We start from the raw sequence: 27342 nt of genomic DNA, 5'->3' as shown, positions 1-27342 counted from the left end.
TACATTAGGATGATTACTCCAAGTTACTGAGGTGGACCCAACCTAACTACATGAGTTCTTATTATGACCTTTATTTGGCGGAGGTCAGGGTCACAGGGTGATGTGCCTATGGGAGAATGGTCAGACCAGAACAACATTGCTTGGTTGGAATATGGAGGAAAGGGACTCGAGCCAAGGAATATAGACTCTAGAAGCTAGAAAAGTTAAGGAAACAGATTCGTCATTAGAGCCTCTAAAAAGAAATGTGGCTCTGCTGACATCTTGATTTTAGTCCACTGAAACTTCTGTCAGAGTTCTTACATACAGAACTATGAGATAGTAAATGTGATTTGTCTTAAGCCACTACAATTGCTCTTATTGTTACTCAGCAATAGAAATGTTCACTTGATCTCTCCAGTTTTCTTGAAGAGATCTCTAGTTTTCCCTTTCTGTTGTTTTCCTCTACTTTTTTGAATTGTTCACTTAAGAAGGCCTTCTTATCTCTCCTTACTAATCTCTGGTATTCTGCATTCAGGTGGGTATATCTTTCCCTCTTTCCCTTGCTTTTCACTTCTCTCCTTGCCTCAGCTATTTGGATTGCTCCTCAGACAACCACTTTGCCTTCTTCCATTTCTTTTCCTTTGGGATGGTTGTGGTCACTGCCTCCTATACAGTGTTACAAATCTCCGTTCATAGTTCTCCAGGCACTCTGTCTATCAGATCTAACCCCTTGAATCTGTTTGTCACCTCCACTGTATAATCATAAGAGGTTTGATTTATATCATGCCTGTTTAGCCTAATGGTTTTCCCATTTCAATTTCTTACAATTACTTTCTTCAATTTAAGCCTGAATTTTGCAGTAAGGAGCTAATGATCTGAGCCACAGTCCGCTCCAGGTCTTGTTTATGCTTCTCCATCTTCGGGTATAAAGAATATAATCTACCTAATTTTTGACCATTTGGCGATGTCCATGAATAGAGTTGTCCCTTGTGGTACTGGAAGAGGGTGTTTGCTATGACCAGTGCGTTCTCTTGGCAAAACTCTGTTAGCCTTTGCCCTGTTTCATTTTGACTCCAAGGCCAAACTTGCCAGTTACTCCAGCTATCTCTTGGCTTCCTACTTTTGCATTCCAGCCCCCTGTGGTTAAAAGGACATCTCTTTTTTGGTGTTAGTTCTAGAAGGTCTTGTAGGTCTTCATAGAACCAGTCAACTTCAGCTTCTTTGACATCAACAGTTGGGGCATAGACTTGGATTACTGTGATGTTGAATGGTTTGCCTTGGAAATGAACTGAGATCATTCTGTCATTTTTGAGATTGCACCCAAGCACCGCATTTCAGACTCTTGTTGACTATGAGGGTGACTCCATTTCTTCTAAATTAATCCTAAAGGAAATCAACCCTGAATATTCATTGGAAGGACTGATGTTGAAGCTGAAGCTCCAGTACTTTGGCCACAGGATGCATAGAGCAACTCATTGGAAAGGACCCTGATTCTGGGAAAGATTGAAGGCAAAAGGAGAAGAGGGGGGCAGAGGATGAGATAGCTAGATAGCATCACCAACTCAATGGACATGAATTTGAGGAAACTCCAGAGATAGTGAAGGACAGTGAAGCACGGTATACTGCAGTCCATGGGGTCACAAAGAGTTGGATGCAACTTAGCGGCTGAACAACAGCCGCAGCAATAGAAAATAAATAAACCTAATGTCTTAGTCCATTGGGCAGCTATGAAAAAATACCATTGACTAAGTAGCTTATAAACAACAGAAATTTGTTATTCACCATTCTGGAGGTGGGAAGTCCAAGATCAAAGCACCGGAATGGAATAGTCGGGTTTTGGTGATGATTCCTGTGCCCTCACATAAGGGAAGGTGATGGGAAGCTCTGTGGGACCTCTTTTGCACTAACCCCATCCATAACCACCCACCTGCATGACCAATCCACCCTCATGACCTATCTCATCATCTTCTAAAGATCATATCACCTGGATATAAATCTGTTTTGGTCAGTATTCCTGGGACAGTTGCAAATGTCCTATGCTCTTGTTGGGTGAAATCTTCTACAGAGATCAGTTGGGTTAAGTGTTTCAAGCTGCCTAGGGTCCACATTGATGTTCTGTCAGCTTGAAGAATAAGTGTTGCAATCTCTGACTGTAATTTTAGATTAGGTTATTTGTTCTTCTAGCAATTTTTACTTCATGTATTTTGAAACTCTTTTACTTAGATGGATAAATGTTTAGGGTTTTTAATGTCTTCTTGATCAATTGATGACTTGATCTCTTTATTATTAGGAAATTGCTTTCTGAATCCCTGGTAATATTCTTTGCTTCAAAATTTATTTTGCCAAATATAAAAAGCTTTTAAAAAATATTACTAGAATGCTGTGTCATTTTTTCATCCTTCTTCTTTAACCTATTTGTGTTTTTATATTTAAAGTAGATTATATTGGACAGCATATAGTTATGTCTTTTTGTCCAATCCTTATCCATGTACGTATAATGTATATATATATTTATAGGCATACCTCATTTTATTGCGCTTTTATTGCAGTTTGCAAATATTATGTTTCTTATGAATTGAAGTTTTTGGCAACAGTGAACTTAGAAAGTCTGCAGATGCCATTTTTCAAAAAGCATTTCTTCACTCTGTGTCTCTTGTGTTACATTTTGGTGATTCTCATATTTCAATCTTTAATATTAGTACTAGGACTCAATGAAGACTCAGGTGATGGATAGTACTTTTCAGCAATAAAAATTTTTTTAATATAAGTATGTACATTTTTTTAGGTTAGTGCTATTGTGCACTTGGTAGACTATAGTATAGTACAAATATAATTTTTATATGCACTAAGAAACCAAAAAATTGATGTGAAATGTTTTATGGCAGTATTTGCTTTATTTCAGTGGTCCTGAACTGAACCTAGAGTATCCTTGGGATATTATTGTATGTTTTGGGGTTTAAATCTAACATATCATTATTTGTTTTCTATTTTTCTTATTTGTCCATTGTTTGTTCTTTCTTTTATTGTGCTTATTCTTCTGAATTTAACATTTTTTTTCTTGATTTCATTTTATTATTGGCTTATTAGCTGCAATTCTACATTATGTTATTTTAGTGGGTATTATGTAACTTATTTTATACATCTTAAACTTTTTGTTGTCTGTGTTTAAGTAGTATTATATCACTCATTTCTTTGTGTGCATTAACCTTAAAACAGTCTGCTTTCATTTCCTTCCCCCTGGCCTTTGTGTCATTGTTGAATCTATTTTATTACTTCATATTTTATAAAACTCTAGCTACACTTTTACTAATTTTGATACAGTCAGGTTTATTCAGAGATATTAAAAGAAAGAAAATATTTTCTCTTTTACCTACCTATTTATTGTATCCAGCATTCATCATTTCTTTTTCTTTATTTGTAAATCCAGACTTTTTTTTAAAGATTTTATTTTATATTGGAGTATGGTTGACAATGTTGTGTTAGTTTCAGATATACAGCAAAGTGATTCAGTTCATACACATGTATCTATTCTTTTTCAAATTCTTTTTCCATTTAGGCTACTACAGAATATTGAGCATCTTCCCTATGCTGTACAGTAGATATTTGTTGATTATTTAAAATATAGCAGTGTTTACTATCATTTTCCTACTGTCTAAGGGACATACTTTAATACTTCAGTGCAGCTCTGCTGGCAGTAGATTATATCTGCTCGAATATCTGGAAAAAAATATTTTACTTTCTTAGGGCTTTGAAAACTTTTAAATTGTAGCATTTTCCTTTCACTATTTTTGTATATAATCTTTTGGTTTCCATTGTTAATAATGAGAAATCTATGTTTAACCTTATTGTTCCTTTGTGTGTAGTGACTTTTTTCTCTTTCCATCTACATTAAAAATTTTTTCCTCTTTGTCACTGATTTTAGCCAATTTGATTATAATGTTCCTAGTTGTGAGTTTTTGTTTTATGTTTCTTGTGCCTTGGATTTATTGACATTCTTAAATTTATGAAATTATAGTTTCCATGAAATTTAGAAAATATTAAGCCATTATTTCTTGATTTTTTTCCCCACTTCTCTCTTTTGTTTTAGGAATTCTAACAATATAGTATTAAACTGTTTGAAATTGCTTTTTGCTCACTAATTCTTGTTCTTATTTCTTATTCGTTTTGTGTTTCACTTTGGATATTTTTGTTACCTGTATCTTCAAGTTCATGAATCTTTTCTTCTATAGTATCCAGTCACACCCAGTGTATCTTATCCATCATCTCAGACATTATATTTTCTATTTCAAGAATGTCTCTACTTAACATGGTCCATCAACTTTCTGCCTTCTTGAGTTACGGAATTACAAACAAACTTTACCTTTGTTTTGCAGTAGAGTTAACTTGCTTCGAAAATGTTGATCTTTTCAAGACTTTAAAATTTTTTTTGCTTTAATAGACCAGAAGAAAGCATAACTTAGTCTAGGGTTAATCTTTCCATCCCTGAGGCACTACCCATAGGGGTACTCTACTCTATGACACATGAATTACAGGTTATCTGCCATGGTTGGAGCATGAACTGTTCCCAACCCTATCTGAGTTTTGAGGATTTTTCTCTCTGCTCCTTTCATATGGTCCTTTCCCCAGCCTCGTATAGTCTTTTCAGCAGTAAGTAGCATTTGAAAGTGAAAAAGGAGAGTGAAAAAGTTGACTTAAAACTCAACATTTAGAAAACTAAAATCATGGCATCCAGTCCCATCACTTCATGGCAAGTAGATGGGGAAACAGTGAGAGACTTTATGTTTTTGGGCTTCAAAATCACTGCAGATGGTGACTGCAGCCATGAAATTAAAAGATGCCTGCTCCTTGGAAGAAAAGCTATGACCAACCTAGACAGCATATTAAAAAGCAGAGACATTACTTTACCAACAAAGGTCTGTCTAGTCAAAGCTATGGTTTTTCCAGTAATCTTGCATGGATGTGAGAGTTGGACTGTGAAGAAAGCTGAGCGCCGAAGAATTGATGCTTGTGAATTGTGGTGTTGGAGAAGACTCTTGAGAGTCCCTTGGACTGCAAAGAGATCCAACCAGTCCACCCTAAAGGAAATCAGTCCTGGATATTTATTGGAAGGACTGATGCTGAAGTGGCAGCTCCAATACTTTGGCTATCTGATGTGAAGAACTGACTCAGTTCAGTCACTCAGTCATGTCCGACTCTTTTATCCCCTATTAGCGTCAGAACTCTGTTACAATAGAAACTGTCCTCTTTGCCTAGGTGAAGTAATTCAATGAATAGTTTTTAAATTAAGAGATGAGTAATCTGTTTCTCCTGAGGGAGAAATCACAGCAAGTCTACATAGAGAGGGTTTGGAGAAAATGGAATCCTCTTACACTGTTGGTGGGAATGCAAATTGATACTACCACTATGGAGAACAGCATGGAGATTCCTTAAAAAGCTAGGAATGAAGTAACCACATGTGGATTCTTACAAAACAAGCAAAACCTTTTTTTTCCCTCCAAAAATGAAATTGTATAGTAGTTTTATTAGATAACATTTATTGTAAGGAGTAGAAATTGTCTCTGATAACAGGCAGATGGAAAATATATTATTAGTATAACATGCTACTTACAATGTGAAGCAGGGAATAAGTAATCCAGTTTACAATAGACAGAAAGCTCTTAGCCCTAGAAGTTTTCAGTTCTATGAAGTGCTTTACATTCTTGCCTAGTCATGGCTACTGTAGGAAGTGAAGTCTCATGGATTTTTCAATTCTTCCATATTACTCAGTCAAGATCTGAGAATCATAGGTGAATGAGTCTGGCAAATTTAGGTCACCCGTCTATTCCATTGTTGTAGTGGAGGGTGGAAGAAACAAGATCTCCCCAAAAGAGCTTTTTTAGCTTCCATACTGGAATATATGAGACTAGAGTGCACTGCCTCAATAAGAAAACAAATGTTTGAATGAAATAATTCCTTGTTGGGGCAGGAGATTTTTTTCTAGTGACCAGAAATCAACAAATATATGCTATCATAGGTGACCTTGCTCAAAGTATATAATTATTTACGGAATAAAGGTATCTTTCTGAAATTGATATTTGCCTATATTAGGAAAATATTACAGATTTCACTGAGGAAATTATACAGTTGTTATTGAAGTGAGAAAGGAGACTTCCTGTAATTTTAAAATACACAGGAAGTATATTAATTCTAATTAACCTGGTACAAGGTAAATTATACATAATATTTTTTTAATCACTGCCAGTCTTCTGTGAATGTTTTTATCTACCTCTCCAGGTGACAGTTGCTTACTTTCTTCATGGCACTACAGAGTAGGTATTGAGAACACAGATCCTAAATCAGAATATAGCTTTACAGTTTGCATTTTTGAGCTGTATGATTGGAAAGGAGTCTTTTTTAAGTGTCAGTACTTCAGTTTCTTCATTTGCAAAACTGGAAATGATAATAGGGTCTGCCTTTATTAGTTTTCTTGCTAAATAGCATTTAACCACAAACTTATCAGCTGAAAACAACACCCATGTAGAACGTAAGTTTTAGTGGGTCAAGCTCGTTCTTCTGCTCAGTGTTTCCCCAGGTGTAGTCAGGGTGTCTGCCAGGCTCTTATTTATATGTGCCCAGATGTTTTGGCAGAATTCGGTTGCTTGAAGTTGTAGGACTGAGGTCCCACTTTTTTTTGCTGCTTTCAGTCATGGTATGTTCTCAGCCCCTAGAAGCTAACTGCTGACTGCCATTGCCTGCCATCTGACCCTCTAAGAATCATGGCGTGTTGCCTCTTCAATATCAGCTGAATAATCTCTTTTGTTTAAAATCTTTCTCTTTAGTCTGTTAAAGTGGAGTCTGATGTAATGTAACAATCATGGGAGTGACTGTTCCATCACCTTTGCCGTAAAATGTAACCTGATTAGTGGTGTGGCTTCCATCCTTTTCATAGATTCATGGGAAAGGATATATAGGGTGTGTACACCAAGGACTGGAATCTTGGAGGCCTTATTAGAATTTTGTCTACCACTCTGTTTTAGGGTAGTTTTGCAAGTTAAAAAAGTAATACATATCAAAATTTCTAGTTAGGACTTAATCAGTGTTAGCTGTAATTAATATTATTTAAATGCAAAATTCTTGATTCTCACTAAAAGTAGTCATGTGAAACTAAAATGACCTTCAGATTTTGTAAAGTAATGCTCAGCTGGATTATAAACTAGATATATATTTTATTGATAAAATATCAACTTAGATTTAAATTATAAAAATGCCACATCATTCTAATTCTTATTTATGTGGTATACTCTTTCTCTTTAAAACTTCACATTTCTCTCTTAAGAATTTTTTTTTTTTTCCTCATGAAACTTTTTTTAATGGGTCTCAAATTCTGTGACAGATTTTTGGTCAAGTTGTTTTCATTAAAAAGTACTGATTTTAAAAACTAATAACTTAAACTGCCACACACAAAACATATGGTCCACAAAAACATTCTCCTTTCCTTCTGAAGGTTTTACGATGCATTGTTATCATTAACCAGTCTTTTACTATTAAACTTAAATGGCCAATTGAGACAAACAGTTCTGAGACCGTTCTTCCACCACTGATTAAGACTGGGGTGGCAGGTATTGGGGATAATATTCATTTAGCCTTCTGAGCTTTCTGGGCAGACTTGGTGACCTTGCCAGCTCCAGCTGCCTTCTTGTCCACTGCTCTGATGACACCCACAGCAACTGTCTGTCTCATGTCACGCACAGCAAAATGCCCCAGGGGAGGATAATCAGAGAAGCTCTCGACACACATGGGCTTGCCAGGAACCATATCAATGATGGCAGTGTCACCAGATTTCAAGAATTTAGGGCCATCTTCCAGCTTTTTCCCAGAACGACGATCAATCTTCTCCTTCAGCTCAGCAAACTTGCAAGCAATGTGAGCTGTGTGACAATCCAGGACAGGTGCATATCCAGCACTGATTTGGTCTGGATGGTTCAAAATAATCACCTGAGCTGTGAAGCCAGCAGCTTCCATGGGTGGATCATTTTTGCTGTCACCAGCCACATTGCCACGACGGACATCTTTGACAGACACGTTCTTGACATTGAAGCCCACAGTGTCCCCAGGAAGGGCTTCACTCAGTGCTTCATGGTGCATTTCTACAGACTTCACCTCTGTTGTTACATTGACTGGAGCAAAGGAGACCACCATGCCAGGTCTGAGAACACCAGTCTCCACACGCCCCACAGGGACGGTACCAATACCACCAATTTTATAGACATCCTGGAGAGGCAAACGCAAGGGTTTGTCAGTTGGGCGAGTTGGTGGCAGGATGCAATCCAGAGCTTCAAGCAGGGTGGTTCCACTGGCATTGCCATCCTTACGGGTGACTTTCCATCCCTTGAACCATGGCATATTAGCATTTGGCTCCAGCATGTTGTCACCATTCCAGCCAGAAATGGGCACAAATGCTACTGTGTCGGGGTTGTAGCCAATTTTCTTAATGTAGGTGCTGACTTCCTTAACAATTTCCTCGTATCTCTTCTGGCTATAGGGTGGCTCCGTAGAATCCATTTTGTTAACGCCAACAATTAGTTGTTTCACACCCAGGGTGTAAGCCAGAAGGGCATGCTCACGGGTCTGCCCATTCTTGGAGATACCGGCTTCAAATTCACCAACACCAGCAGCAACAGTCAGGACAGCACAGTCAGCCTGGAATGTTCCTGCCATCATGTTTTTGATGAAATCTCTGTGTCCTGGGGCATCAATGATGGTAACATAGTACTTGCTGGTCTCAGATTTCCACAGGGAGATATCAGTGGTGATACCACACTCACGTTCAGCTTTCAGGTTGTCCAAGACCCAGGCATATTTGAAGGAGCCCTTTCCCATCTCGGCAGCCTCCTTCTCGAACTTTTCAATTGTTCTCTTGTCGATCCTGCCACATTTGTAGATCAGATGACCAGTCGTGGTAGACTTCCCTGAATCTACGTGCCCAATGACAACGATGTTGATGTGGGTCTTCTGCTTTCCCATTTTGGCTTAGGTTTAATGGTGGTTTTCATGACACCTGTGTCCTGGCGGCAAACCCGTTGCAAAGAATTTTTGTTTTATACTTGATATTATTTAATTTTACTCTTATGTAGACAGGTGAAGGATTTTTGTCATCTTGTTTTTTTAATTCAAGGAATTGTATCTACCGTATGCTCAAATACTTCTTTAAGTCCATTTTTCCTTGCTATTTTCAGGTTCTCATTATTTTTCCGAGCACATTTCTGTTTCTATCTTCCAAACCATTTAGCTTTTATTTCAAATTTTCCTTTTTCCTCTTCTTCTTGCTTCTCAATCTATTCTTCTAGCATAATATTTTGTTGTTTTCATATATGCATTCATTCTGCTTTTTTTCACTTATTTTATTTTTTAAATGTTTCCTGATTCTTCTTTGATAAAGTTCATATTTTCCCTTAAGTTTTAATATGCTTATGGGCTGCATATGCTTAGTTGGCTGCTCTGAAAAGTACTGCATATGGGAAGGTGTGGTAGATAACAGTCTGTGTCAGAACTAATAACTATAGGTGGTAGAACGGATGTCGAAAATGTATAAGATGAAAATCTCCAAGGAATGTTAATTTGTTATTTAGAAATTTCTTACTCAACCCTGAAGCCTGGTGTGCTGCAGTCCATGGGTCGCAAAGAGTGGGACACAACTTGGCGACTGAACTGATCTTATACCTCAACCCAGTCCTATTTTATCAACACTAGATTTGAATATCCAGCTACCTTCTTGATATGCCCATTTGATATATAAAAGACATTTCAGACTAACATGTCCAAAAATATTGTCTGTAATCTTTTCTCAAAAAAAAAAAAACAACTTTATTCCTTTGTATTATCAATATAGAGAGGATATCCAGGCCACAGGACTGGAAAAGGTCAGTTTTCATTCCAGTCCCAAAGAAAGGCAATGCCAAAGAATGTTCAAACTACCACGCAATTGCACTCATCTCACATGCTAGCAAAGGAATGCTCAAAATTCTCCAAGCCAGGCTTCAACAGTATGTGAACTGTAAACTTCCAGATGTTCAAGGTGGATTTAGAAAACGCAGGAAACCAGAGATCAAATTGCCAATATCCACTGGATCATCAAAAAGGAAGAGAATTCCAGAAAAACATCTACTTCTGCTTTATTGCCTATGTCAAAGCCTTTGACTGTGTGGATCACAATAAACTGTGGAAAATTCTGAAAGAGATGGGAATACCAGACCACCTGACCTGCCTCTTGAGAAACCTGTATGCAGGTCAGGAAGCAACAGTTAGAACTGGACATGGAACAACAGACTGGTTCCAAATAGGAAAAGGAGTACGTCAAGGCTGTCTATTGTCACCCTGCTTATTTAACTTCTAAGCAGAGTTCATCATGAGAAACACTGGCCTGCCTGAAGCACAAGCTGGAATCAAGATTACCGGGAGAAATATTAGTAACCTCAGATATGCAGATGACACCACCTTTATGGCAGACAGCAAAGAAGAACTACAGAGCATCTTGATGAAAGTGAAAGAGGAGAGTGAAAAAGTTGGCTTAAAATTCAACATTCAGAAAACTAAGATCAGGCCATCCAGTCCAATCACTTCATGGCAAGTAGATGGGGAAACAGTGGAAACAGTGACAGACTTTATCTTTTTGGGCTCCCAAATCACTTCAGATGGTGACTGCAGCCATGAAATTAAAAGACGCTTACTCCTTGGAAGAAAAGTTATGATCAACCTAGACAGCATATTAAAAAGCACTGACATGACTTTGCCAACAAAGGTCCATCTAGTTAAAGCTATGGTTTTTCCAGTAGGCATGTATGGATGTGAGAGTTGGACTATAAAGAAAGGTGAATGCTGAAGAATTGATGCTTTTGAAAGTTGGTGTTGGAGAAGACTCTTGAGAGTCTCTTGGACTGCAGGGAGATCAAACAAGTCAATCCTAAATTAAATCAGTCCTGAATATTCATTGGAAAGACTGATGCTGAAGCTGAAACTGCAATACTTGGCCACCTGATGCGAAGAACTCACTCATTTGAAAAGACCCTTATTTTGGGAAAGATTAAAGGCAGGAAGAGAAGGGTACGACAGAGGATGAGATGGTTGGATGGCACCACCGACTCAATGGACATGAGTTTGAGTAAATTCTGTGAGTTGGTGATGGACAGGGAAGCCTGGCGTGCTGCAGTCCACGGGGTCACAGAGAGTTGGACAGGACTGAATGAGTGAACTGAGTTGAACTGAAGAGGATTATCCGGTACCAGTTGCTGCATATTAACAGGGACATTGACAAACTGGGATACGTACAGAAGTAAAGTATACATGGAAATTGTATGAATAAGGGTTTAATATTTTGAAATTTCTCCATCTATTAGTGTCCTCTTTGATTTCTTTCATCAGTGTTTTTTAGTGAAAATGAGTATACTACCCAAAGCAATTTACAAATTTAATGCAATCCCTGTCAAGCTACCAGCCACATTTTTCACAGAACTAGAACAAATAATTTCAAGATTTGTATGGAAACACAAAAAACCTCGAATAGCCAAAGCAATCTTGAGAAAGAAGAATGGAACTGGAGGAATCAACTTGCCTGACTTCAGGCTCTACTACAAAGCCACAGTCATCAAGACAGTATGGTACTGGCACAAAGACAGACATATAGATCAATGGAACAAAATAGAAAGCCCAGAGATAAATCCACACACATATGGACACCTTATCTTTGACAAAGGAGGCAAGAATATACAATGGAGTAAAGACAATCTCTTTAACAAGTGGTGCTGGGAAAACTGGTCAACCACTTGTAAAAGAATGAAACTAGATCACTTTCTAACACCGTACACAAAAATAAACTCAAAATGGATTAAAGATCTAAATGTAAGATCAGAAACTATAAAACTCCTAGAGGAGAACATAGGCAAAACACTCTCAGACATAAATCACAGCAGGATCCTCTATGATCCACCTCCCAGAATTCTGGAAATAAAAGCAAAAATAAACAAATGGGATCTAATTAAAATTAAAAGCTTCTGTACAACAAAGGAAAATATAAGCAAGGTGAAAAGACAGCCTTCTGAATGGGAGAAAATAATAGCAAATGAAACAACTGACAAACAACTAATCTCAAAAATATACAAGCAACTTCTGCAGCTCAATTCCAGAAAAATAAACGACCCAATCAAAAAATGGGCCAAAGAACTAAATAGACATTTCTCCAAAGAAGACATACGGATGGCTAACAAACACATGAAAAGATGCTCAACATCACTCATTATTAGAGAAATGCAAATCAAAACCACAATGAGGTACCACTTCACACCAGTCAGAATGGCTGCGATCCAAAAATCTGCAAGAATAAATGCTGGAGAGGGTGTGGAGAAAAGGGAACCCTCCTACACTGTTGGTGGAATGCAAACTAGTACAGCCACTATGGAGAACAGTGTGGAGATTCCTAAAAAATTGCAAATAGAACTACTTATGACAGCAATCCACTTCTGAGATAAAAAAAAAAAAAAAAATACATGCATGAGTATAGGATGAACAAATGACAGAGGAAGCCATGGCGTGCATGCAGTCCACGGAGGTCACAGAGAGTTGGACAGAGACTGATAATGAGATGAACTGGAGTTGAACTGGAAGAGGATTATCCGGTTACCAGTATGGCTGGCAATATTAACAGGGACCATGTTGACAAACTGGGATACGTACCAGAAAGGTAAAGTATACATGGAAAATTGTAATGAATAAGGGGATTTAATATTTTGAAATTTCTATGTGGACTAAAATTTTAATTATTTCTATAGAACATTAGAGAGTGGAATTAAAATCAGTTGATAGATATTATAGAGAAATATGTGTGTATGTGTGTGGGATTCCCAGGTGGTGCAGTGGTAAAGAATCTTTATGCCAGTGCAGGAGATTCAAGAGACGCAAGTTGGATCCTTGGGTCAGGTAGATCCCCTGGAGTAGGAAATGGCAACCCAGTCAAGTATTCTTGCCTGGAAAATCCCATGGACAGAGGACCCTGGCAGAGTACAGTCTAGGGCGTCGCAAAGAGTCAGACACAACTGAATGACTAAGCACACATATACGTGGAACACTAAACATGTGAATTAAAGTCAGTTAGTTGATATTATAGAGAGATATCTGTGGTGTGTAGTTGCTTTGTGGGGTCTAAAGACCCCATGGACTGTAGCCTGCCAGGCTCCCCTGTCTGTGGGATTCTCCAGGTGATAATACTGGAGTCGGTTGCCATTTCCTTCTCCAGGATAGAGAAAGACAGTGCAAGTTAAAACAAAATTTCTAATGAATCGAATTGTCCAAAACAATGGTTTTCCAGCCTTAATAGTGATCACTTCACTTACGAAATTAAGTAGAGGCTTTATTATAGTCACAAGTATTGTAGGGAAAATATAAGTGGCTTTCTAGCTATAGTATTTCATAATTCTACCATTTTAATCACACCATAAGATTTTATATTTTAAACAGATGAGAAAATGTTTTTGCCACTGAATTATTAGAATGCTTATAGTAATTGGTATGTTGGATTAATGAAAAGTTTCTCATTAGATGCTTTAAAGTTACTGTCACTTGTATGCTTCGTTTTAGGTAGGAAGAAAATTTTCTGAAAAAGTCAGAGCTGATGAAATGTAAATAGTTTAAATGCAATTTGAGTAGGTAAATACAAACTCTTTTAAAGTTTTTTGTTTACTAGTTAACTCTTGCAAATATACATAAAGTAGTGAATGTGGGCTATCATATATATCATATAAAATACATTATAAATCTATACACATCTCTCTATCATCTGTTTATCTTTAGACCTGAGGTAAAAGTAAAATTAAATGGAAAGTTTTTTAAGTTGGATTGTTTAAATAAAATCTTGACTGAAATAATATTAGTATTTGTATTACATTTTCACTGAAATATATAGTTTCCTTTGGTTATAATATATATTTTATCATAAGCTATATATCAAGTGTTTTTGTTTTTACCTCTCTCTTGTCCCTTTCCTCAATAATACCGTTAAATTTAAATTTTTTAATTCTTTTATTATTCAATAGAACCTTTTAATATGAACTATATGACCTACAATCCTTATACAGATGGCATATGGCTAAATATTGTAATAATTGCTAAGTTAAAAGGTAAATTAAGGCTTCTCATTCTGAAAGTATTATTTCCACCAAAATCCACTGGCTCCATTTTTTTAATACTCATGATCATGTTTGAGGAATAAACATCTTTACTGAGGTTATTTTTTTGTGCTATACCATTATTTTTTAGTCCCTGCCTGTTACTGAGTTATATGGATTATAAAGGTTTAATTCTAATTGTATCATAAATAATATTCTTACTGGTAGAATTTTAGAAATCACGATGATTATTTTGTTCTGCCAGATACGTAATATGTCTACCAGAGTAGGACATTTTTAAGTAGGTAGCCACTTGTACACATTAATCAGACTTTAATTGAAGAGGGAGCCTCTTCATTGAAGGGGGAGCCTCTGCCATTTAACATATTATTTGATCAATTTATATGTTTAAGAAAGCCATTTCCATTTAAAGTAAATCATTCTAATTTTTAAACAATTTTCTTTATTGTCTTCAATATAGTGTTTTATGTTTTAGATTGCCAAACACTAGCATTCAGACATCTTTAAGACTCCTAATTATGACTGTAACACCCCTAGCTAGCAGTAGTATGTGATTCATATACCAATGATGTAGTAATTAAACAGGAAAATTTTTTCTTTGGTAATGTTAGGAATCATGCTGTTCAGTTGATTTGCATCAGGTTCTTGGGGGAGATTTTATTTTGTTAACCCTTATTCTTTATTACTTGTAATGCCATGCAATTGAATCTTGACAATAAAAAAAGAAAAAAAAATTACTACTATAACTGCAATGCTAATACCTTAAAAACAGAAAGAGTGCATTGAACTTAAGTACTTTGTATTCTCTTGCAATAATGCTGCTCATCAACACTTACATATCACTGTTTAAATTAAATTAAATTAGATTGAATCTAAATTACCTGTTTCTGAGTAAATGGAATTTGGTAATTCACTATTAAGTCAATCTGCAAACTGATGTCATAATTTAGATTTGATTTTTTTAATGAGAATGATGCTAGGAATCATTCTTTAATTTGCAAATCTAATTTCCATAGTACACTAGGTGATATCCTCTTACAAAGAGAAAAAGAACAGAATCCTAATGTTGATGTTTGTAAATTTTTATCACAAGTCTGTTAGTATTTTGAACATAGACATGAGTCATTTGAGCACAGAAGAAGATGGTAGCTACTTGACAAACAGGGATTAGAGCCTACAGGAAGTTTTACCTTGTGTATATGGTGTGAAAGTAAAAGTTATAACGTGTATTAATAAAGACGTACTTAGTTGTTCAGTTGTATCCAACTCTTTCTGACCCCATGGACAGCCTCCTCTGTCCTTGGGGATTCTCCAGGCAAGAATCTTGGAATGGATTGTCATGTCCTCCAGGGGATCTTCCCAACCCAGGGATTGAGCCCAGGCCTCCTGCATTGCAAATAGATTCTGTACCCAGTAAGCCACCAGGGAAGCCCAAGAATACTGAATTGGTTAGCCTATCCCTTGTCCAGGGGATCTTCTGTCCCAGGCATTGAACTGGGGTCTCCTGCCATTGAAGGTGGATTCTTTACTGGATGAGCTACTGGGAAAACCTAAATAATAAAGATGTCCTTGTATAATTTTTCCCAAATTAACTCAAAGGACATATAATAAGAGCATTATTATCATGATTATCTGCTGTTGTTATTATTGTCTTCCAAATGGGAAAAGGTCAATTTTCATTCCAATCCCAAACAAAGGCAATGCCAAAGAATGCTCAAACTACCACATAATTGACTCATCTCACACGCTAGTAAAGTAATGCTCAAAATTCTCTGAGCCAAGCTTCAGCAGTACATGAACCATGAACTTCCAGATGTTCAAGCTGGTTTTCGAAAAGGCAGAGGAACCAGAGATCAAATTGCCAACATCTGCTGGATCATCAAAAAAGCAAGGGAGTTCCAGAAAAACATCTATTTCTGCTTTATTGACTATGCCAAAGCCTTTGACTGTATGGATCACAATAAACTGGGGAAAATTCTGAAAGAGATGGGAATACCAGACCACCTGACCTGCCTCTTGAGAAACCTGTGTGCAGGACAGGTTCCTGGACATGGAACAACAGACTGGTTCCAAATAGGAAAAGGAGTATGTCAAGGCTGTATATTGTCACCCCGTTTATTTCACTTCTATGCAGAGTACATCATGAAATACGCTGGGCTGGAGGAAGCACAGGATGGAATCAACGTTGTCAGAAGAAATATCAATAACCTCAGATATCCAGATGACACCACCCTTATGGCAGAAAGTGAAGAAGAACTAAAGAGCCTCTTGATGAAAGTGAAAGAGGAGAGTGAAGAAGTTGGCTTAAAGCTCAACATTCAGAAAACTAAGATCACAGCATCCAGTCTCATCACTTCATGGCAAATAGGTGGGGAAACAGTGGAAACAGTGTCAGACTTTATTTTTCTCGGCTCCAAAATCACTGCAGATTGTGACTGCAGCCATGATTATTAAAAGACACTTACTCCTTGGAAGGAAAGTTATGACCAGCCTAGATAGCATATTAAAAAGCAGAGATATTACTTTGTCAGCAAAGGTCTGTCTAGTCAAGGCTATGGTTTTTCCAATGGTCATGTATGGATGTGAGAGTTGGACTATAAAGAAAGCTGTGCACCAAAGAATTGATGCTTTTCAACTGTGGTGTTGGAGAAGACTCTTGAGAGTTCCTTGCACTGCAAGGAGATCCAACCAGTGCATCCTATAGGAGATCAGTCCTGGGTGTTCATTGGAAGGATTGATGTTGAAGCTGAAACTCCAATACTTTGGCCACCTGATGCGAAGAGCTGACTCATTTGAAAAGGCCCTGATGTTGGGAAAGATTGAGGGGAGGAGGAGAAGGGGACGACAGAGGATGAGATGGTTGGATGGCATTACCAACGCGATGGACATGGGTTTGAGTGAACTCTGGGAATTGATGATGAACAGGGAGGCCTGGTGTGCTGCGGTTCATGGGGTTGCAAAGAGTCAAACATGACTGAGTAACTGAACTGAACTGAAATTGTTAAAGACTTGACAAATTTGTTATCAGTTCAGTTCAGTCGCTCAGTCGTGTCCGACTCTTTGCGACCCCCTGAATCGCAGCACACCAGGCCTCCCTGTTCATCACCAATTTGTTATATATATTTTCAAATAAACCTTTCCTTTTAAGATTCTTCTTTCATTAGAACTGTTAGCACAATTTCAAGAAATAGCATTGGAAATTGTTAATTTTATTACTTACTCAACTAATATATCAGTTCTGATAATCAGAAAATGTCTATGTGAGGACTAAATCTAATAATATTTAAGGAATATATTCTTATAGAGAGGAATGGAAAGTTTTTATGACAGTGACAAAATAAGATTGGTTATGATGGGTACAAATGCTCTAGAGATTCAGAGAAAGAAGATATATCAAGTTTATGCTATAATGTCAGGGTCGAGTAGTAAAAATGAGACCATATTGCTCAGAAATCACAAAATATGTACTAAGGTGTTCTCTGCAGAGTTTTGGTGAGTCCTTATATGAAATATTACTACCAATGCTGTTTTTTATAACCAAAAAAATAGTTTCAATTAGATATGATAGCTTAAGTGTAAAATATTTTTCTAAAAATATGGCTTATAAAGAATATTTTCAATCTTTTCATTTGTAAAATATTTCTAAGAAAATTTCCAACTTCTTTATAGTAGTATTTTTAAAAGTCATTACTTTTCCTTTGATGTTTAATTAATCTGTTAAGATTTTTAACGCATTCTGTCTAAATAGTCATTGTTGTTCAGTCGCTCAGTCATGTCTGACTCTATGAGACCCCATCAGTTCAGTTCAGTTCAGTTCAGTCTCTTAGTCATGTCCGACTCTTTGCGACCCCATGAATTGCAGCACGCCAGGCCTCCCTATCCATCACCAACTCCCGGAGTTCACTCAGACTCATGTCCATTGAGTCCGTGATGCCATCCAGACATCTCATCCTCGGTCGTCCCCTTCTCCTCCTGCCCCCAATCCCTCCCAGCATCAGAGTCTTTTCCAATGAGTCAGCTCTTTGCATGAGGTGGCCAAAGTACTGGAGTTTCAGCTTTAGCGTCATTCCTTCCAAAGAAATCCCAGGGCTGATCTCCTTCAGAATGGACTGGTTGGATCTCCTTGCAGTCCAAGGGACTCTCAAGAGTCTTCTCCACGGACTGCAGTATACCAGGCTTCCCTGTCCTTCACCATCTCCCAGAGCATGCTCAAACTCATACCCATTATTGAGTCGGTGATGCCACGCAACCATTTCACCCTCTGTAATCCCCTTCTCCTGCTGCCTTAAATCTTTCCCAACATGAAGGTCTTTTCCAATGAGTCAGTTCTTCGCATCAGGTGGCCAAATTCCTGGAGCTTCAACTTCAGCATCAGTCCTTAATGAATATTCAAGATTGATTTCCCTTAGATTTGACTGATTTGATCTTCCTTCAGTCCAAGGGACTCTAAAGAGTCTTCTCCAAAACCACAGTTCAAAAGCATCAATTCTTCGTTGTTCAGCCTTCTTTATGGTCCAACATTCACATACATACATGACTACTGGAAAAGCCATAGCTTTGACTATATGGACCTTTGTAGGCAAAGCAGTGTCTCTACTGTCTAGGTTTGTCATAGCTTTTCTTCCAAGGAGAAAGTGATTTTTAATTCATGGCTGTAGTCACCATCTGCAGTGATTTTGGAGCCCCCGAAAATAAGGCCTGTTACTGTTTCCATTCTTTCCCCATCTATTTTCCATGGAGTGATGGGACCAGATGCCTTGATTTTTGTTTTTTTGAATATTGAGTTTTAAACCAACTTTTTCACTCATCTCTTTCACCTTCATCAAGAGGTTAAAGTTTAGTTTAATTACTCCTCTCTTTCTGCCATAAGGGTGCTGTTATCTGCATATCTGAGGTTATTGATGTTTTTCCTGACAATCTTAATTCCAGCTTGTGCTTCATCCAGCCTGGCACTTCGCATGATGTATTCTGCATATAAGTTAAATATTCACATAACCTAATAAATATTTTCAGATACTTACACTCATAATTTGATCTTATAGACTGTAATATTTTTATATAAAACAGAAAAAATTTGTTTCTATGTAATCTCCATTATTAATTTTTAAACTAAAATAAATTTTTATTCTATCATACACCTTTCAATGTACATAGCTGAAATTTGAAGTTTTAGAAAAGTTATTGCAGTTCAGTCAATGAGTCGTCTCTGACCCTTTACAACCCCATGCCCTGTAGCATGCTAGGCTTCCCTGTCCTTCACTATCTCCCAGAGCCTGCTCAAACTCATGTGCATTGAGTCGGTTATGTCATCCAAGCATATCATCCTCTGGCACCGGCTTCTTCTCCTGCCTCAATCTTTCCCAGCATCAGGGTCTTTTCCAGTGAGTTGACTCTTCACATCAGGTGACCAAAATATTGGAGCTTTAGCTTTAGGATCAGTCCTTCCAGTGAATATTCAGGATTGATTTCCTTTGTGATTGATTGGTTTGATCTCCCTGCAGTCCAAGGGACTCTCAAAAGTCTTTTGCAGCACCACAATTCAAAAGCATCAATTCTTCTGCATTCACCCTTCTTTGTCTTTTATCCTAACATTTCACATGATGTACTCTGTATGTAAGTTAAATAAACACAGTGAGAATATTCAACCTTGATGTACTCCTTTCCCAATTTTGAACCAGATAGTTGTTCCATGTGCACTTCTAACTATTGGTTCTTGACCTCAATAGAGGTTTCTCAGGAGACAGGTTAAGGTGGTCTGGTAATTTCATGTCTTTAAGAATTTTCTACAGTTTGTTGTGATCTACACAGTCAAAGTTTTAGTGTAGTCAATGAAGAAGTAGATGTTTTTCTGAAATTTCTTTGCTTTCTCCATGATCCAATGAATGTTGGCCATTTGATCTCTGGTTCCTCTGCCTTTTTTAAACCCAGCTTGTACATCTGGAAGTTCTTGGTTCTCCTACTGCTAAAGGTGAACTAGCTTGAACTATTTTGAGCATTACCTTGCTGGCATGTGAGATGAGTGCAATTGTACAGTAGTTTGTACATTCTTTGGCATTGCTTTTCTTTGGAGCTGGGATGAAAACTGACCATTTCTAGTTGTATGGCCACTGCTGAGTTTTCCATATTTGCTGGCATATTGAGTACAGCATTTTAAGAGCATCATCTTGTAGCATTTTAAATAGCTCAGCTGGGATTCTGTGACCTCCACTAGCTTTGTTCATAGTAATGCTTTCCCTGCTGGCTCAGATGGTAAAGCATCTCCCCACAATGAGGGAGATGTGGGTTCAATCCCTGGGTTGGGAAGATCCCCTGGAGAAGGAAATGGCAACCTGTTCCAGTACGCTTGGCTGGGAAAAATACCATGGAAAGAGGAGCCTGGTAGGCTAAAGTCCATGTGTTTGCAAAGAGTCAGATACTACTGAGCGACTTCACTTTCACTTTTCACTTTCAGTGCTTTCCCACTTGACTTCATGTTCCAGTATGTCTGGCTTTAGGTGAGTGACCATATCATCATGATTATCTGAGTTATTAAGACCTTTAATTCTGTGTATTCTTGGCACTTCTTAATCTCTTCTGCTTTTATTAGGTCCTTAGTGTTTCTGTCCTTTATCATATGCATCCTTGCATGAAATGTTCCATTGATGTCTCCAATTTTCTTGAAGAAATATCTGGTCTTTCCCCATTCTGTTGTTTTCCTCTCTTTCTTTGTATTGTTCATCTAAGAGGAAGAGAGGAAAAGGCAAGGGAGAAAGGGAAAGATATAATCAACTGAATGTAGAGTTCCAGAGACTAGCAAGGAAAGATAAGACATGCTTTTTTTTTTTTTAATTTAAATTTGTTTTAATTGGAGGCTAGTTATTTTACAATATTGTATTGGTTTTGCTGTACATCAACATGAATCCGCCACGGGTGTACATGTGTTCCCCATCTTGAACCCCCCACCCTCCTCCCTCCCCGTACCATCCCTCTGGGTTGTCCCAGTGCACCATCCCCAAGCATCCAGTATCATGCATCGAACCTGGACTGCTGATTGATTTCTTATATGATATTATACATGTTTCAATGCCATTCTCCCAAATCATCCCACCCTCTCCCTCTCCCACAGAGTCCAAAAGACTGTTCTATACATCTCTTTTGCTGTCTCGCATACAGGGTCATCACTACCATCTTTCTAAATTCCATATATATGTGTTAGTATACTGTATTGGTGTTTTTCTTTCTGGCTTACTTCACTCTGTATAATCAGCTCCAGTTTCATCCACCTCATTAGAACTGATTCAAATGTATTCTTTTTAATGGCTGAGTAATACTCCATCGTGTATATGTACCACAACTTTCTTATCCGTTCATCTGCTGATGGACATCTAGGTTGCTTCCATGTCCTGTCTGTTATAAACAGTGCTGTAATAAACACTGGGGTACACGTGTCTCTTTCAGTTCTGGTTTCCTCAGGGTGTATGCCCAGCAGTGGGATTGCTGGGTCATATGGCAGTTCTAGTTCCAGTTTTTTAAGAAATCTCCACACTGTTCTCCATAGTGGCTGTACTAGTTTGCATTCCCACCAACAGTGTAAGAGGGTTCCCTTTTCTCCACACCCTCTCCAGCATTTATTGCTTGAAGAAGACTTTCTTAAATGAACAATGCAATGGAATAGAACAGTTGTGGGGACCTACTAAATTGGTTTTAAAAGCACTTTCTTATGGAAAGCACCTTATTCACTGCATTCTGATCCATTAGTCTAAAGTTAATGGAGAGGAGAATAAGAATTAACCTTCAAAGTGTCAAAATTAGATGTGTATAGAAAATATTTTTTCTTTGAAATTTTATAGCTTTCATTGTTTCTTTAGCAACCATTAGTGCCTCTTTGAATGCAGATGGTTCAATCACTTATTTAGTAGAAGTATATATGCATGGAGAAAATGACATTTTGCAAGTACCACATGCTTTAGTAAGACTGTGGCTCCATTTGCTTCTTTGGGGTTTAGATGTAAACCTGTTTTTGAAGTTTGAGAGGCAGAACTGAATGATGAAGGGTTGGTGAATATCACTTTATAAAAGGAAGGTCCCTTTTCACCTCTTAAATTATAGAAGAGAAGCTAGGTTGGGGGGGGGAGAGAAACGATAATTTATAGAAGGTAGTGTTATAAACATAAACTGCATATAGACTTCTATATTAGCCGTTACTCTTGCAGCTTTATATCTTTGAATTTAAACCTGATACTTGAAGAATACCTCATAAATATGCTAATATGATAATCAGGAACACATAGCATTACAAATACAAAACTTTATCTTTTCATTTTAATGGTTTGGTTTCATTTTTTAACACTTAATACTGTTTTTGAAATGATAATATCCTTTAACTTACAGAAAATTTACTCTCTGAATATGTAGATTTAAAGCTTCATGTGTTTTTACTGACTACTCTTGGTTTAAAACTGATCGTTTTTCTTAACAGCTTGACCTTCAGTAAAATGAAACTGTTTTGAGACTTTCTATTTAGAGCATTAAGTTGCAAATGTCTAGAAGTTACTGCAATTCATTCACTCCCTGGTGCATCACATGGTAAAGAATCCACCTGCAACGCGGGAAGCCTGGGTTCCATCCCTGGGTTGCTAAGATCCCCTGGAGGAGGAAATGGCAACCCACTCCAGCATTCTGGCCTGGAGAATCCCATGGACAGAGGAGCCTGGTGGGCTACAGTTCATGGGATCCCGAAGAGCCAGACACAATAAGCAACTAAGTACACAAAGACATATAAGTAAAAACACTAGGCTCTTTGCTATTTTCTAGAAGTGTTTTGCTCAACATTGTAATACGTAACTTCAAATATCTTGAAGTTGAATGGAAAGAGAACACAGCTGTGCTAATTATTGCAGCGCACTCTGATTGATTCTTGCTAGGAAAGTATGGAACTTAAGAACTAGCTTCAGAATGCATTGGTTTCCATTTTACCTCGACTGCTTGTTGCCTGAGTAATCTATAAACCTTTATTTTCTTATCTATAAGATGAATTTAATAACATTACCTACTTTATTGGCTTATTCTGAGGATTAAATAAACTAGTGTGTAAAAAACACTCTGCATAGTGCCTGGGCAATGGTAAGCACTTTAATAAATGTTAGTATTTTAGTAGTACCGCAGTAAAAGTGTATGGTAGGAACAACAGGCGTACAATTGAGGGCCGCTGTACAGGATCTGGACGTGGCAGGAAGCGGATCATTTGGATAGGAGTTACTCAAGAGAAGAAGGTGTTAGCGCAGCAGGAAACAGTTTGTGGCGAACAAAGCGCAGAGGTTGGTAATGTGCGCAGTGTGATCCCAGCCGAGTCAGTGCTCTGTGTAGAGAGAAGCAAGGGCCACGGTTTGGGGATCATTGCTTCTATGTTAAGGAAGTTGGAGTTCAAGATAAAAGTGGTGGAAAAACAGTGAGGATATTTAAGTGGGGGAGTGAAGCATCCTGAGGAGTAGAATTATGGGAAAGTCCTTCCATTTCAAATACAGAACATTTTGTAGGCTGGGTAAAGGATGACCAGAAACTTATGAGATTGAAGACAGTTAGGTTTTTACATTAAACCAGGAGGAAAGTTATAAGTGCCTTCAATAAGGCATGTATTTTCTCTAAGAAGAATTAAACTCATTAAACTTTTATAGACAACATTCAAGGTTTTATAATCACAGAGTAATTTGTATAGTATTTATGCAGAATTGGCCAGTATGTTTGTTCATCATACATTTTATTCTGTTTTAAAAATCATCCACTTTTAATTTAACTGCATTTTTAAAAAGAAATGATATAAATTTATATTATTATTTATATTACCAATAAGCAGTATATTAGTTATCTATAGGAAATTTATGCTTATTAATATCTCAAATAGATTATCTTAGTTGAGCTTATTCAGTAATAGTTAATTTAAACACCATTGCACTTTATTTTTAAAAATGCAGAGATAGACCTAATATGATTTTGAAATGCTTGCTGAAACAAGCCCAGTTGTCTTTGAGATATGACTCGATGACTAACTTGGATTATTTAACTCTGCTTTTATGTCATCATTTTGAAGGACTATAATCCAAATAGTGGTTTGAAGAACCTCTCTTTTACTTTCAGTTCGTTAGATGAATTTAATCATTTTAACACATCTCTTCATATTTTCACTTTTTTTTGTCTCAATATTGTATCAGAATTTATAGCAAGCTGACATTTTGCACAAACACACCAATTTGTCCTTCATAATAACATTTTTTTCTGTCTTACAAAATCTGACATTTTGTGGTAAATATCAAACTATTAATCTACTTCTCTATTCCAAGCACACTTAATGCAACTTTTTCATCAAATCATATATTCAAAGTGTTGATCATTATTGTTGTTAATGAAAAATACAGCATATTTTAAAGCAGGTTTTAGATTTTGGACATGTTTTCTATATGAATTTACATTTAAGATTAAATGGACAAAATGTATTATCTTTGTTGCTGTAGTTTCAGCTAACTGTGATATTTAGCATTCCAGTTTATCAGTCATTTGGGACACTTTAAAAGCATGAAGAAAATGAGAATATTGTGAAACTTTAACTGTCTTCCTGATTTTTAAATAATTTTCTTTGAATAATTATTAGATAACTTAAAAAAAATCATTAAAGAAAAGAGAATTTCAGAGATACATTTTGTTGGTTAAAGTTTTAAAACTAAGTTTAAATTCAACTTAAGTAAACTTTTCATATTTTTCATAGTAATGACCACAAAACCAAATTGGAACATATTGATAATCTGTAAAGAGCCATGTTATAGCCAAGTCTTTCTTATTAGACAGAGATTTTAGAGTCAGAAGTGTCCCATATCCTCTAGAGATAAACTTTCAGGGAAACTATGACTATAGTATTGCTTTTGTTGTTATAATTTGTCTCACCGTTGTCTAAATAATATTAGCTAAGTGATCAAAAGACCACTCTAAAAGATCACTTGATTAAAAAGTAATATTTCAGGCAATACCATATGGTTTAGATGAGAAGACTGTAGTCTGAACTAAGTCATCTTCTGAAAGAAATTCCTGGAAGACAAGTCTAGTTAAAAATGTTTATTGTTGAAATTAAGAACTGAGGTAAAATACATATTGAGAAACCATTTCTGCTATCTTGGTTTCAAAATATTTTATTTATATGTAGGTAAAATTATAAATGGTAGATATGAATTTTTCTGTGATTATAAATGCAAACATTTTATTCAGATGCAAATTTTTTTAACATCTAAACTCTATATAAATTTTATAAGAGAATACTATTTTATGATCTGAAATTTGAAGGTATAGTCTATATGTTTATTGATTTATAAAGGAAGATCAAATAAATAATTTTTTAATGTTTTGAAGAATAACATCTGTTCCTCCTTCCTTTCATGGCTGTTAATAAGGATTTATGATTTTTAAAAAATTAAATGCTTACTATGTACTGGGTACCAAATAGTGTTCTAGGTAGCAGAGGAGTGGCACAGATAATATGAACAAGGCTCGTATTCTCAAGGAATTTACATTTTATTTTATTTTTAAAATTTTTATTTTTACTTTATTTTACTTTACAATACTGTATTGGTTTTGCCATACATTGACATGAATCTGCCACGGGTGTACATGAGTTCCCAATCCTGAACCCCCCTCCCACCTCCCACCCCATATCATCTCTTTGGATCATCCCCGTGCACCAGCCCCAAGCATCCTGTATAGGAATTTACATTTTAGTGGGGAAAGATATTTTAACTAATAATCAACCATCAACCAATAAATCAAATCATTTCAGAATGAGATATTTATAAAAGAAGTAGGTTCACATAACAGTATAGAATAAGGGAGAGGGCAGCTACTTTATCTAAGTGTCTTAGAGCAGTGTGTTTGAGGTGAAATTTGGATGATAAGGGGCTAGCCCTATCAACCAATATCATATGAAGACCAGTTGCCAGTATCACTTAGAACGGTTCTTCATTTATCTCTATTTAGTTCTTTTTCTGTAGGTCTTCCGATTTCTTTGGAAGGGACCTGGAGTTGCTGAATACTCTTCCTAGGTAGGGAAATAGTGAGAATAGTCAGATACATTTGCAACTAATGCTCGTATCATTTCTTTCTGCTACTCCTGCCTTTTTCTCCTATCTGTTCTCAGTATTCCTGCCTATTTTTAGATAACCATGTACATTTATATGGAAAATAGGGTACATTTAGGGTTTTTTTACATCATTAGAATCACTAAATTCTCTCACAGTATATAATTTACAATTGTTATTACTGTTTTTGTCTACATCTGCTACAACCACTAAGAATCTATCTTCTTTTCACTGATATATCCAAGAATCTGACATGGTGCCCAGATTATAATAGATTTTCAGTGAAATATTTTGATGGCTGAATACGTTAACTCTCCAGAGTGGGAATCTTGAGAGGGAATCTGCTTGAGTTAGTATTTGCTTGGCCTTGTTCACCAGTGCAACCAAATCTCCTGGTATCTGCCTTCCATTTTTACACCTGTACCTGATGCTGGACTCGCTGACATAGTATCTTTCAAAGGCTATCACCTGTGGAACTTCCTAAAAAATCCCAGGTGGAGAAACAATGAAAGAGATTTGCAACACCCATTGTAACTGTGTGAACAACCAATATCAAACGCTGTTCAGCTTAAGTCCTTAGAACCCAGATGGCATGCTAAGTATAGAGACTGCTTGTGCCATCCACACTATTTCTTCAGCACAATTATGTTAACAGATTAGTTACAGATAGATAATACAAGTTTCCGAATGGTTTAGTGCTTTAGTTCATTATTGTAGCTTGTAGATTCTTCCCTTGTCTGCTTTGTTTTTGCAAATATTCTTTGGGGAAATTCAGGAAGGTATTTTCATGTGTGTCTGTGTTTTGCTTACTTGCCTCAACACATGATTTTTTTTTTCTCCCAAGTTACTTAGCTGGATGGACCTAGAAAGGGCAAAAAGCAATAATAAAATTCTGCAATACCAGCCTGAGTCATGTGCTTTGCCATCCTAAATTTATTTTAACACTGTTGGCCATAACCAGTGTTTTTGCATTACTTATCTGGAAGGAATACAAAACCCTTTGTAGATTAAAGAGTCAGAGTGATAATAGCTAACACTACATATACAAATATTTAGTGGCAGTATTAGTTGCTCAGTCGTGTCTGACTCTTGCAACTCTATGGATTGTAGGCCAC

The 27342-nt window shown here is 36.9% G+C and overlaps 1 protein-coding gene and 1 pseudogene across 2 annotated transcripts in view; one reads left to right on the top strand and one right to left on the bottom strand.

The window, feature by feature from the left end:
• Positions 1-27342, top strand: part of ATRNL1 (attractin like 1) — an 808908-nt gene that overhangs the window by 304790 nt on the left and 476776 nt on the right. The gene's annotated exons all lie outside the window — the stretch shown is intronic.
• On the bottom strand, positions 7317-9003 carry LOC102184219 (annotated as a pseudogene). The gene has a single exon (XR_001297334.2). The product of XR_001297334.2 is annotated as an elongation factor 1-alpha 1 pseudogene (transcript).

Source organism: Capra hircus, chromosome 26 (assembly GCF_001704415.2).
Source record: "Capra hircus breed San Clemente chromosome 26, ASM170441v1, whole genome shotgun sequence".
Classification (NCBI taxonomy): Eukaryota; Metazoa; Chordata; class Mammalia; order Artiodactyla; family Bovidae; genus Capra; species Capra hircus.
The sequence above is the reverse complement of the archived record's forward strand: the minus strand, read 5'-3'. Positions and strand labels throughout refer to the sequence as shown.